This window comes from Miscanthus floridulus, chromosome 19 (genome assembly GCF_019320115.1).
Source record: "Miscanthus floridulus cultivar M001 chromosome 19, ASM1932011v1, whole genome shotgun sequence".
In the NCBI taxonomy this organism is placed as follows: Eukaryota; Viridiplantae; Streptophyta; class Magnoliopsida; order Poales; family Poaceae; genus Miscanthus; species Miscanthus floridulus.
Window position 1 is genome coordinate 13,049,364 of NC_089598.1, and position 14,948 is coordinate 13,064,311.

The 14,948-nt window shown below is 44.1% G+C and overlaps 1 pseudogene; it reads right to left on the reverse strand.

Moving 5' to 3' along the window:
* Positions 1–323: 323 nt before the first annotated feature.
* The window catches only part of LOC136525571 (uncharacterized), a 37,994-nt pseudogene continuing 23,369 nt past the window's right edge, over positions 324–14,948 (reverse strand).

Consider the following 14,948-nt stretch of genomic DNA (forward strand, 5'->3'; position numbering starts at 1 on the left):
CCTCCCAACGGCATCCCCGTTTGCCCGTCCAACAAGTTCTCACTGGAAGCGCTGGCTACGGCCATGTGGCAATCTCTGTTTATAAGTTTGCTTACGAGGATGACCGTCTATTTGAACTACACTAGCATTTCTCTACAACAAAGTAAAGTGTCTTAATAAGATCGATGCTCCGGAAATGCCATTCAATCATTCATCACACAGAACTAGCACATAGATCCTCCAGAAACTGTCATTCAGTCCCAATGCCAAAGATTCCGATGCCGAAACTTAATTTAGGCACAAATCGGCACTATCTGGTTTTGTCACTTGTTCCTAACTACCACTCAATAAATATCTATCCAGTCAGCTTCATCACCACCACCACCATCATCATCCGGGCAGAAGTTGAGGTAAATAGCTTCATCTAACACGTCATGCACCCAATGGACATATATTCCATTATACTCGATGATCTCGTCGTTGTTGTAGAATTCTCGGTCTGATAAATAAAATAATTCAACAAATTCATCGCGACCACAAAAACATTCCACGGTTGGATGGACAACTCTATTTGCTTCATGCTCACAATAAATGCAGCGAGGTTTTTCTGCCGTGTATAAGAAAAAAAAACACATTTGTAAACTATAATTAGAAGGATAAAAAATGATGGAGAATGTTTTGTTATTCAATTAGGAACACGCCCTAGAACATATTTCAACGAGCTGAATCACAACTAATTTGAACCTATCAAAGGATCAATGGAATCCTAAGAAATTAAGTACTATGTTACTATAAAACAGCAAAAGGGAACTCTTTAGTTAAGTATAAGAAGACATTAGTAACAACAGACAAGTACAGTTATGCTGATATTTGGATTAATAATAGGCAATCAAACAGTGCAGATTGTGGAAATGATCAAAAGATGAAAGAGCTAAATCTACTTGACAGATAATCAGTGTTGCAAATAGTGAGAAATTGCATTGATCTTGGCTTGCCACACGCTTTATTTTATTTTGGAAAAGAGAGAATCTTTGTTTTTGTTGAAAGCATAATTGCTGCACACTTTATTGATGTGTATATGTACGTGTAACTTTCATCTGCAAATGTCAGCATATCAAATATCTATGGAAATCTATCTGAAACTTGTGCAAGGATAAATACACCTAGCATTTCAGTTGGCAAAAATTGTGTGAACTTTGGCATTGCCTCACGACTAAGTAAATGGTTTATAGACTGCTTGTCTGCTATTTTCTTGTCAGGTCTGATCCATCACAAGGTCATGAAATATTTTTTTAGGGTTTGTGAATTTATATTGGGTATTTGAGTCTAAAAATTTTATGCTGTTCTCCGTGTCCTTGTGGCTAGCAGGTGAGGAGATCTCAGAGAGAACATGGAGATGAATGAGTGAGAAAATGTTACCATAAGGTGGAGAGGTGACTATTGGAAGTTAATCATTTGCAGGTGCATTCCTGCTTTTAGCTATCTCCATTCTTCCTACCTATCTTGTTGGACATGATATATCTACATGCAGATTGCTTTAGGGGTGTTTAGTATATGAGGCTCATGCATCTTTCTAAAATAATGTGACTGATGTGTCATGTGTGTGTGGCATGTGGGATCGTGGACTTCTGTACCTTGTACTTATAGACCACTTGCGCCCCCCCCCCCCCCCCCCCCCCCCCCCGATTGATTTTAAGGTACTCACAGAATTCCAGAAGTCGTGACTTGTATTGCGGCATGTATTTGTCATGTACCGTGTTGAGCTGGACAATGGACTCGGAGAGGCGTGGGCTGCGCCATATGCTGGACCAGATGTGGGCCAAAGAAGCAAGACATGGATGCATTACAAAAGGAGGAGCTAGCAACAGATGAGCATCGAAGAACAGATCACGAACCCGGCGGCGAGCTCATGCCCGAGGCTAGCTTTGGCTAGATGTTATCTCCCTTTCCCCCTCTTCCCTTAACCTATCTATGTATCTAGAACCTTCTAGAGACAATTTGTTGTTGCTGTAATTGGATTTGGTCACTCAACATCGAGGTTCGTGACATCTGGCCTCAGAGCTGTATTTCCTCGGGCCGACCTCTCGGATTTCGCCATGGACGCCGCACAGCTTGAGCGTTGCAAGGGGATGATGGAGCAAATTCTAGCAGATATGAGAAAGCTAGCTGTTGATTTGGAGAACACCGTGCTACTACGTGCGGTCAATCAGACCAGCAGCATCTCAGCTGCCTCCTCCAGCAAGTTGACGGCGACCTCCTCAGCGTCGCCCATGTCTTCCCCGACCCCCGCTCCACCTCTAGACTTCGCCCTCGCCATCCCTACTGCCAACTTCGACGACCACGAGCGCACCCTCTCCATCTCCACCACCAACTCCGACGACCGCGAGCACGAAGTCACCAACCCCACCGCCAGCAGTGTCGCCCACTCCTTCCCCAACCTTCACGCCATCTGTGACGGTCCCCTCAGTGTCGCCCACTCCTTCCCCAACCTTCACGCCATCCCAGGAAGCTCACATTGCCATCAGCATCGCCCCCACGGAACATCCCTTGGAGATGGCATGTTTTTTCCTGTCAACTGTTGTTAGCAAAGGGCCTGAGATGTTTATTTATCCCACCCGTCAGTTTACTTGTTTCAGTGATGACATGGAGTGGCATCTTGCATGTCCACCAATGGCACAACTGCTGTTTATGGGCGGTCGTGCACAGGTACGCTTGATGCTGTGGCTATTCTTTTGTTTTCTGCTAGCCATAGTGCAAGGAACAAAACACTTTTCTCTAGCTGCAGTTCAGAGAACCTTCTCTTGGCCACCATTTGTTATTGACAACGTAACAAGAAGAGAAGATTTATGCCCCAGATTTTGGTGTTCATCCCAACGCAATCGGATTGTTATGTTTGTGCAGTTGAAAGCTCCTTGGCTGCCCCCAGTGGTCTTGAGAATTTCAGTTTGCAACTAATCTCTCTATGGTCACTGTCTGACATAGGAGATATGACAGTTAAATGGCTGGACATGTTGACGATGGATAGAAGTGTCAACTACAATAATCACAAGAGCAAGTGTGGTTGCATTGAAATTGCAAGGTATATCCTTATTGTTGGTGTTGGTACAGTTATATGCTCTCACAAGGAAGAGAATTGGAAACTGAGTCTGTTAGCTGAAAATTTGAGCTGTGCACAGATTAGCATTGTTGTGTTAGTTGCAGTGACCATTGCAGAATAGCGGAGAAGAGTGGCCAAGACTATGGTCATCTTTCAAATTCAGTCAATATGTTGAAGTGTGTATGGGAAAGTGTTTTAATCAAGAGGATAATTGGGAAAGCATAATGTATATTTTTGAACCTCCAACTATCAGCTACTATGTTGAGCTTAATTTTCATGAATACTCTGATTTGGTCATCTATGCATTGCTAATGTTTTGGTGCTGCCAAAGTGGACTACAATGTATACGTAAATGGCCACCACGACCACCACAAAAGGATTTGAAGAACTATCAATATATTGTTCTGCACTTGGGCTGTGAGCAATTGTTCAGCAGAGAAAAACAGAAGAGCTTTTTGTTGCAAACTATGATTATGAAGAGCTAACACAATGGAAACCCCAAGGCTATTGTTTGTGTGCAGAAACCATGTTAACTGTTGTCTTGTCAGGAACCTCATTACAAACACAGTTACTACTAGAATCGCATCACAGCCCCTGCCGGAAATGGTGAAGTTTTCAAGTCCAGTGCTAAGTGCAGATTGTTAATCATTCATGCAACTGATATCCTACTGAAGAACAAGAAGGCGGATCTGAATCAAAGGTCTTCATTTGGAGAAAGAAGAAAATGTGTGTTAATCAAGCAGCTACTTGGCACTAATCAAGCAATTCATTTGTCAGAGAATTGTGTTTCAGTTTCAGAAACTTCTAGTGTGGCTGCAGCAGATGTTCAGTGGCATGCTATGGACTAGCATCATCAAGGATCAACAGGTGATATTGTGGGATCCAGGTGGTGCTGAATTCTTATTAAACAGAACTAAATATCAAGACTACTCTGGAGAAAGAAAAGCGGTGCTCCCTGCTTTGTTTTCTATGAGGAGGAAATCGAGGTTTGATGGTATTTCTGCAGACTGTTATGAAAGCGGCTTGGGGACAAGCCGAAATTTTAGGATGGGAGGATGTCATGTACCCTGTTGGGTTGGACAATGGACTCGGAGACATGTGGGCTGTGCCATATGCTGGACCAGATGTGGGCCAAAGAAGCAAGCCATGGATGCATTACAAAAGGAGGAGGACCAAGCAACAGATGGGCGTCGAAGAACAGACCACAAACCCGGCGGCAAGCTCATGCTCGAGGCTAGCTTTGGCTAGATGTTATCTCCCTTTCCCCTTCTTCCCTTACCCTACCTATGTATCTAGAACCTTCTAGTACCTTCTAGAGACAATTTGTTGTTGCTGTAATTGGATTTGGTCACTCAACATCGAGGTTGACAGTATTTCCCGAAACGCTAAATGCCTTAGCAGCCGCTATAGCTGCCATAGCGGTTTGAGCAAGTTGACGCTAAATACCATACCATAGCCCGCTATTTGCAACATTGCGGATAATATTAAAACAGAAATTGTGAAGTCATGATTAGAACATACCAGATTCATGTTTTTGCGGAATCACAGGAACACACCAGCAAGTATCGTTACCGTCCTTGCCACATTCAGCAAAAAAGAGGGTTGGAGAGTCAAATGGACGGTCCTTGCAAACCTCTAGAAAGTTTAGATGAGAATGAAAGTACTTGTCATGACTCCAGGGATTGTATTTTCCAATTTTTCCATCTGTGCTGCGCACTGGACCAGATACAAACTCATTTACACCAAAGATGATGTGAAGCTCAAAGAGTTGACCCTCCTTCAAACATGAAAATCAAGATGTTAGATTGAAAACCGGGTAGTATGAGACAAATACAGAAAACAGACATGAAGCGAAGCTACAGAGTAGGTAAAAGTGCGGAAGGGAAGAAACTAACCACAGCAGTCTTATTGAACTTGTCTAAAGCGTCTCTGACCATACTAGTGACTCGGTCATGTTGACCCCAGAAGCTATCGCTGCACTGACACATATTAGCATACACCCTTTCCTTGACCTTTGTTAGGGCTATATTTTGTTGCTGGTGTGTGCCAGAAGAGGAGGAACGGCTTTCTAACACCATGCAAACCGCACTGATATCCTCGGAGGATAGTGGGTAACCAACAAAACGCTGTGATATAAGAAACTCCGATTGTGCAAGTGGGGAGCAGTGAAATGCTGCTGTGCCCGCAGCAGTAAATGCAGCAGTGGCACTGAAAGGCATAGACAGGTAGTACTGGTGGGCCAAGCAGAGAGTTCCTCGTAAGTAGGGATGAAAACGGTATTGATATTTTTCGACCGTATTCGAAACCAAATCCGTTTAGAGGGGTTGAGATCTGTCCGTATCCGAGTCCGGATATTCAACATCCGATACCGTATCCGTATCCGAATACTCAAATCGTATATTTATGATGTCGATATCCAATCGTATCCTATCCGACATAGTTGACACTATCCGTATTCGAATCCAAATCCAGACAAAAATATAAAAACAAATATAATATCAATGATATTCGTCTTCGTTTTCATCCCTAATCATAAGAAGCAGCTAGCAAGTGGACATCGGTCACCAGCAAGGATTCAATGGCCTGATCAGGTGTAATGCCTCGGTGTGCAGTGCACAGGAATGATATGAGTCCATAAAGCGATCGGGCCACAATACGCCAAAGCAACTGGGTGCTAATCATGGATACTTCAAACTGTTTGCTCGGTGGAAAGTGTTCCTCGTACCAGATAGTGTTGATAATGATATTGGAGACAGGATCCAGTGGACCATAGCAGTATGGATGAAAACGGATCGGATACGAACGGATATCACTCATATTATATTTGTTTTCATATTTCTGTTCGGATTCGGATTCGGACACGGATAGTGTTCGGATACATATACGAATACGGATTGACTCGGTTACGGATACGAATAATGAGTATCGAATACGGTATGAATTGGATTCGGAGAAAGTCAGATACAAATATCTATTCGGATATTGAGTAAAAGCAGCATATATATATAAAAGCAGCATATATATATCCAAGTGGGAACTTATATATGGGCCAGCTAGCTTAGCTAGGGCTATAGAGGATTGGGCCGTTTGGGCAAGAAGTAATATTTTGGCCCAATTCCAAAAATCACAATTCGAGACAAAAAAAGCAAAAAAAGCAAAAAATTATTGTTTGAGGCCCTAAACAGATTCAAATGAAAATGTTGTAATCAACAAAGTTTCATAACTTTTTGGGATCTAAAACTTTCATTTTGGTTGTTTCTCCATCTGAGATTCTGAGGTCGTTTGAAAAATCCAAATTTTAAATTTGATAAATTCAAACGTAGTTTTCCTTGATAAGATGATTTCAAATAAAAAAGTTTTCAACTATAAAGTTTCATAAATTTCTGAGATCTACAACTTTTATTTTAGTCATTTGTTCATCCGACATAGTGGTAGTAACATTATTCACGAATCTCATATATCTCTCTTATAGTTTATGAAACTACAAGAGAGAAATATAAATTTTATGAACAATGTTACTACCATAATCTCGGATAAACAAATGACCAAAATAAAAGTTGTAGATCTTGATGAGTTTTACAACTTTTATGTTCATGACTTTTTCAGCTGAAGTCATTTAATGTTTGAAAATGACGTTTGAAGTTGCTATTTTTTGAAATTCAAAATTCAAATAGATAGAATACAGTCACATGAAAAGATGAACACAATAATAGCTATAAGAACACAATAAATTGATAGAACATGATTTTAGAAAATTTAGAAAAAAAAATTATCAAATTTGAAGTTAGTACAAGGGAGAAAAACTAGTTACAAGTTTTAGCCAAAGATTAAAAAGAGAAATAGGCGTTCTTTAACCATTTCGAAATTGAAATTCAAATAGCATTTTGAAGCACTAAATGATTTCAAATGAAAAAGTTGTAAACAACAAAGTTTCATAACTTTTTGAGATCTACAATTTTTATTTTGATCATTTCTCCATCCAAGGTCGTTTGAATAATATCCGTTTGAATAATATCCGGATATATCCGATACTTAATCGGATTATCTGATATCCGCCGGATATCGATGATATTACATTCGTATTTGATATCCGCCTAAGATATCCGTTTTATTATCCGTATCCGAAAAAAATTACGGATATCTGAGTAACTATCCAGATAAGTGTTCATATTTGTTCGGTCGAACGGACGGTCGAATAAATATCGGTACCGTTTTCATCCATACATAGCAGTAGCCGCCCATGAGCATGCTGCGATGATAGCAACTACGCAGCTTCACCTTGGGTAGCCTGCCAAAGGCCAACTCCAACCGATCCCTCCAAATTTGGTCCCCCTACTCTCACAAATGAGGATCTCTTATCCAAATTTCAGCCCTTATTTCTCTCTGCACTCCAATCGAACTCTCATTTCAGTCTCCCTAATTTCTCTCATCTATATTTTATACATAACTTCTAAATACCAAGTCCAATATTTTATATCTAAACCGTGTTAGTATTATTGAAATGGATACTTGTTAACTACATTTTTACGGCTAAATATTGGAGGAATTATTTTTTTCAAATAATTGGCAACTATTATTTTTTTCTCTCCTCACGCCACTCTCACAGCTCCCTCACAACACTCCACGCTACTATGGTTGGGGCAACGTGGGCCAGTTGGGAGCAATGGCAAAGCTTGATTAAATAATGCCGAAGCTTGCAGGGCTGGTTTGGAGCAGCGGCGGCCGCGCATACAGGTGCGGCAGCGGCAAGATAGGGCTGCACTCGAGCGCGCCGACGAGCTGGCCTCCGCGGAACGAGAGCGCGTGCAGGATATCGGAGCGTGGCCAGATCCACAACGCACAGGTTCTTCTCCCTCACTCTCTCAATGAATACAGGTCACCCGTTGCCCTTGAGTGAGCGCGGGCAGGGATGAAGGCCACAGGTAGAAGAAGGAAGCGGTCGCGCGCACCTGAACGGAAAACTTAGCGGCAACGCGGGAACCGGGCCGTTAGTCTCCCAGGTGGATGAGGGATCGGTTGAGAGTCCCCCACATCTAGGAGATGAGGAGAGAGAAATATGAGACCCTCATCCAGAGAGGTTTGGATGAGGGATTGGTTGGAGACGAAATTTTGTGTTTGAACCCTCAAAAATAAGATAGGAGTTGAGATAGGGGGCTGGTTGGAGTTGCCCTAAGGCCTCTATGTAGAACCCATGAATTTTTGCAAGGATCATCCTCTTCATGTGCGCCCTGGTGGGAGGCAGCACTTCAGGTGAAGCTTGAATTTCAGGATTTGCTTGTTCCAAACGCCTCTTGGCAAGGTCCCATGATACATTCAGCAGAAGAACTGGATCTAATGCAATTGTCTCCACAGACTTGATTGCCTCTAGTGCACGAAAAGAAGAAAGTGTCCTACATATTGGCCTTGTGTGTCGAAATTGACACAGGGCTGAGCGCTTCCACAGCAGGTGGTGAAACGAGCACTTCCACAATAGGTGAAACAAACTTCCACCCTCTCACGAACCTCTACAGATCTAGGTGCTTGGCGGCAACCGCTGCACATCTGAGGGCGACCAAGACTGCTGCCTTGGTCGTTTGGGAGCTGTAGTCGAACTGCATGTTGTGTCTTCTTCTGATGAGGAGCAAGGCCACCAAGGAGTCCACGCCAGCAGCATCAAGGTATTTCCGAGCTTCGGTGCCGGGGAGGTAAGGGAAGACAGAGGTGAGGAAAGACGTGAGGCCGTCGAGCGACCTCTAGGCCATCTCCGCAACCTTTGCTTCTACTTCTACCGGCGGAAGCAGCTCTCTTCCTCTTTTTACTCCTCACGCCCGTAGAGGCACATGCTCTCTTCCTCCTCCACCGGCGTCAACGGCTCTCTTCCTCCTCCTCCTCCCATTGGCGGGGACGACTCTCTTCCTTCTTCTCCTCCCGCTAGCGGAGACGGCTCTCTTCGGGCAGCAGGACACCCTCGAGAGGAAGAGATGGCAAGGTTCATGATAGTGTTGTTGCGAGGATCTAGAAGGCCGAAGCAAAATCCCATCTCGAGTAAACCCTTGTGACTGTTAGGCGGCGGGCAGTTGTAAATCCTCTCAATCTTGGCACGAACTGCTAAGATCTCATCCTTCTTCTTGTGCATGTGGAATTGGTCATCAACCTCGCTCGGACCATAAGTACGGACGCCCCGAGGTAGGTCGAGGTGGATTTGGCCAAGCATGGAGGAAGGATTTGGGGATCGGGTGGCGCCGTGGCGGCGGGCGATGGAGTAAGGATTTGGGGATCGGGTGGCGGCGACCGAGGGTTTGGTGGGATATTTAACTTTTTACCATTATTACCAATGGCGACTTCTGAGATAGCAGCTTTAGGTTTGGTGCTATGTTTTTAGCATTGGAGAGAGAAAAACAATACACATTTGCCACTTTTGCTCGCGTGGCACGCCAGGTCCGCTGTCCTTCTCGGATCCGAGTCAGTAGGCCGATGTAAAATGATCACCCTGCCCCTGGTGTCTATATTACCCTACGACCCACTCCACTCTCTCCCATCTTCTCCCCTTTCTCCTTTCTCTGGTCCGCGCGCGACGCTAGCCAGCCGCCGCCGCCGCTGCGCACAACGCCGCCCCCCATCGCGAGACATGTCCCTATCCCATTACGCTGAGTCATCTGCAAGGGCGAGGAGTTGGGTCCAAGGTGCACAGAGCTCCCGCATCGCCTCCGTCTGTGTGGATCCAGTAGGTGAGTTGAGCGGCTTCCCGTTGTTCCCTTGCCCGAATACGGCCTTACTTGGGTGGTGAAGGGGTGAACCAAGAAGGATGATGATAACCATGGGTGTCTGTACTTCAAGTGTGCGAGGAACGGGGTGAGTTCTATGTACTATCCATCCCCCATTGTCATAGTTAGGGTTCTAACTTTGGGGTTTTTTGAAGTTTCCTAAGCTGTGTTGGTACTATAGATTTGAGAAGCAGTACTTTGAGCAGCTGAAGGAGAAGGGCATCATCCAGGTTCGCCCCTCCAACTAGGCAGAGTTGGTGGACCATGAAGATGTTTTAGTTGACAGTCCAAATGGTCCCGACAACAATAGGAAAGACCTGGAGCACAAGATGGAGACATTGATTTGGAAGATGAACATGTTCATTGCGTGTGTTATATCTGTTGTTTTTGGATCTGTTGTGATGTATGTTGCAATAAGTGACAATGTATGGAAAATGAAAGTTGTGTTTCAATGTGACCATATATGGAAATGAAAATTGTGTTTCAATGTGTAAATTGTGTTTCAATGTGTCTTTTGGTAGTGCCTAACTCGGTAACAAACACAAGACAGATCAACTGAAACAGTTGTACATGTTAACAACAAACACAAGACAGATCAGGCACATGTTAACCATGACAGATTCAACATAACAGATCACACATAACATATGGAACACATTAATCATAAACCAACCAGCAGTGCTACATTCAGGCCACATCAAACAGAGTTGTTGTTCAGAGGAGTTGCCACAAGTTTTGGCCACATACAATAGTTCAAGCCACTTACATAGTTCTGGCCACTTACATAAGCATGTCTGGCCAAGGCAAGGCCTCAATTACACAAAAGAAGTCATTTTGAGGGCCTTTACAACCAAAATGAATGTCCTCCCTGCTATTTTCCACTCCATTCACTCACTTCTTCCCCTTCTTGGCTAGACTCTTCTTGGTCTTGGTTGCTAGCTGCTTCTTCCTTGGAGTGAACTTCTTAGGTGGTGGGTCAACAGTTACTGCTGCAGTTTCATCTAGCTCACTCATAACTTAGGAGGTGGCATAAACTTCTCCTGAGTAGTACTTCTTCATGTTTTCCATCAAATGCCTGAAGCACTCCCTCTGTTCACTGTTAGGAAAAACCTTGGCCACTGCAGCTTCAAGGCCCTTGCAAGCATCAATACAGACAACTAGGTTCTCCATAGGGCCTATGGACTTGCTAAGTTGCTCCATGAACCAGGTCTAGTTCTCCTTGGTCTATGAGTCAAAAAAAACCAAATGCCAAGGGGTACATCCAGTTATGGCCATCCAAAGCTTGAGCTGTGGCAGGTGGCCATTCCAAGCCCATTCAGGGCTATAGAGTCTATACTGATGTATGGCCTGCAGCCATTCCTGAAACCATCAATAGCAGCTTTGAAACAACAACAAAATCTCTTGAAGTGAACCTTATCATCCACAGTCTCTGTGTCTATCTCCAATATACTACCTGGTGATCTCATCTCTACCTCTGCCTTGAATCTATACAACCAATCAAATGAATCATCCCATTTTCCAAACAACTTGTTGGCTGCCCTTTGTCTGCCATAGACAACAGTCTGATATGGGATCTCTATTTTGTACTTGTCTTGAAGCTCTTCCTACACTACCTTTGGACCCATACTTGGCTTCTTCTTCAATAAGGGTATGGCCCTCTCTGCCACCCAAGCCTGTGATGCCATTTTCCCAAGAACTCTAGCTTTAGGAGCACAATTGTGTATTCCTTCATTTATTTGAACTTGCAAATTCACACCACACAACATCATAAGTAATCAATTGATAAAACAATGAACAATTAGAGAATCAAACAGTGAATAACATAGCCAAAAAAATGTACCTTGACACCCCCATCATGTTGTGTCCTAGCTCTAATAATCTAGGGGCAGCCAAAAGACCCACAGTGACCCCTAAACCTCTGAGTGTCTGAATGAGCAGTAGCAAGATCAAACTCCTTTACTATGGCATGCTGCCTCACTGCTAGCCTGAAATCATTCATACTAGGGTAACAAACACCAACAGGCATGTCAGGATTGTCCCTGTCCCACTGAAACATTGGCTCCTCAGGCACATTGTCATCAACTGGAACAACAGATTCACCCATATCCTTTTGCATCTTAGATGTCATGGTAGGGATAGCCACTGCTTCCTTAGCTGCTTCCTCTGCCCTCTCATCTGCAGCCTTAAATCCCATTGCCTCATACACTTTGTCCTCATCAGCAGCTGCATTGGCACAACCATCATCATTGTCATCTGGTAGTATGGTCAGATTGGCCTAATCAACTGGCCTAGCTACATCAGCAGCCACAGAGGGAGGAGGAGGAGTACTGCAGGTATCACCAGTGCCCTCTACATTCTCAGGGGCAGCATTAGAAGCTCTGTCACCTCCATTACCATGAATTCCACTGCCTTCACCAGTTGTCACACCTTCTACCAGAACTAGCATTAACAGACTCTCCATGTTTGCTGACCACATCAACTATAAGAAAAGCAACCCTGTTAGCCCATATGTCCTTTATCAATTGCTGAAAATGCTCATCCCTTCTGACTTTCCATTCAGAACCACTGTCAGTGTCAATAACCTAGACTGCTAGAGTTTGTGATGGACCCCAAATGATCTTTGTGGCCATCTCCTCATGAAATTTCTCCAGACTATACTACAAGTTTCTATCCACCCACAGTTCATGCTCTTGATCAGCCATTTCTACTAGCCCATACTGCCCATCGGCGACAAACGTAGGAATCTTAACAACTAATCTAAACGTGTTGCCAGGATCAATCCTGACAGGATGCAGCCACAAAAAATAAATCAACGAGTTAGACAACATCCTACACGGCACGGTACGTACACAACATCTACCATTTCGAATGCAATGAGATGGAGTGATTGATCTTACCAAACGGGACAGCCGGTCCAATCCATTGTTTGAGGAACTAGGGAATAGATCACCGGCCTAAGTAGAGATGGACAAAAACTGAATCAAATCGACGAACCCTAACCCTAATCCCCAAATCAAGGCAACAATGCAGACCGCGGACAGGGTTCCAAGCAGGCACATACCTTTACACCATCACCAAAGTGCTCGAGGAGGACATGTCTCGCGGTGGTGGGCGGCGTTGTGCGCGGCGGCGGCGGCTGCTGGCAGGCGTCGCGCGCGGACCAGAGAAAGGAGAAAGGGGAGCGGTTGGGAGAGAGTGGAGTGGGCCGCAGGGTAATACAGACGCCAGGGGCAGGGCGGTCATTTTACATCGGTCTGCTAACTCGGATCCGAGAAGGACAACGGACCTGGCGTGCCACGTGAGCAAAAGTGGCAAATGTGTATCATTTTTCTCTCTCCGATGCTAAAAACGTAACGCTAAATCTAAAACTGCTATCTCAGGAGTCGCCGTTGGTAATAATGGTAAAAAGTTAAATATCCCGGATTTGGTTGGGGATCTGTATGGAAACTGGAAAGGGAGTGTCTTTGTCTGGACTCCGACCAGGATTGAGTAACTTATATCTCTGGTAAGTCACCACATGACTTAGCTCTCATCTCATCCCTCCGTTTCACAGCTAACAGCTCGTACTGATCCTAAGCAAGATGTTCAGTAGTTATTAGTCGCTTCGTCTTCCGCTGAGTCCGGTCTCACAAATCACTTCTTCGACGCTACTCCCTCCGTGCCAAATTACTGTCATTCTAAACTAACATTTTGAGAAAATTATATCTGTACCATTAAAATATACTCCTTCCGTCCAGTAAAACATGTAACTATGGGTCAAAATTTAAGAGCCTCAAAATTTTGAACATAGTAATAGTATAAAAAAATAGTGGGTCAAAATCAACGTACAAATAAATTTTAACTCAGCTAAATAAGGCTAGAACATTCTCTACTCCTAAAACGGTCCTAAAGAAATCGATAAGACATATCTCAGACGGCCAAAAGCTACCCGCTTTGTGCATTTGATTTTTTTTTGGCTCCCTGCAATCGGCGTGCCTCCTCGCGAGCTTCCGAAAAAACAACAACGATCCTTCCCAGCACTTCTTTGTCCTGTGTCACCCTAACGTCCTGTCACCACCATTTTCTCTTACCATTGACATTCATAAAATAAAATATAAAATAAATGTAATAAATGCGGGACATTACCTTAGTTATGGAGTTAGCACCTCTTCAAGTCACTTTGTTGGAGCATTAGAACATATATACAAGCACCAAATATTCTCAAAACTTTCCTATGGAGATTACCCAGAATAGTTTACTTTTGAGGTGCAATATAAGGCATAGTGTTAAGCTAGATACAATCTGCCTGACCAGCTAGAGGATCCACATTGACAGAGCATTGGAGCTTATACCTTATTTAAAAGCAAAGTAATAGTTTGTCACTGTCAACCATACGTGGTCGGCAGTCCACCGAGAGGTATACCCACGATGGTAGATTGAGTGGTGGAGGTACGCGTGATCAGGAACCGGATGGTTACACAAGCGCAGGGACAAGAGGTTTAGACAGGTTCGGGCCGTCAATACGATGTAATACCCTATGTCCTGTGTTCCGGTGGATTGTATTGATTGATGGGATGATGAGGGGGTCCCCTACAAGTCGGTTAGATCTAGATCTAGATCTAGTCGGTTACATGATACACATCATAAGGAATACAATATCTAGCATATTCGATCAGATCCATCTTTATCTCCAGGATTCCTTCCCGAAGCCTTGCGGCGTACGCCGAGTGGTGTCTTGCACCGTACGCCTTGACCTTGTGGGTTAGATCGTCCCTGATGGTGCGGCCCATGTTCCTTGCCATGAGAACCTAGGGTTATACCCCCCATAGCTAGTCCTCGAGCACCTTATATTCGCTGAGCAACGCCGTCTTGAATAAGTCCAAGCAGTTCAACCTGATGACCCGACCAGTTGAACTGGTAGTCCGAGTAGTGAAACCGAGAGCCAACCAGTTTAACTGGTAATCCGAGCAGTGGAGATGTGTGCCGACTAGTTTAACTGGTGATCCGAGCGATAGATATAACTGTCGACCAGTTTAACTGATCAACAGACCACAAGCTCATTCAAGTAAGGCTTGCCAGAAGGATGTAAGGAGCTCAAGTTTTAAATTCGAAAATTCTTCCCCTTAGGAGAAGTGTATCCACTTTAAACT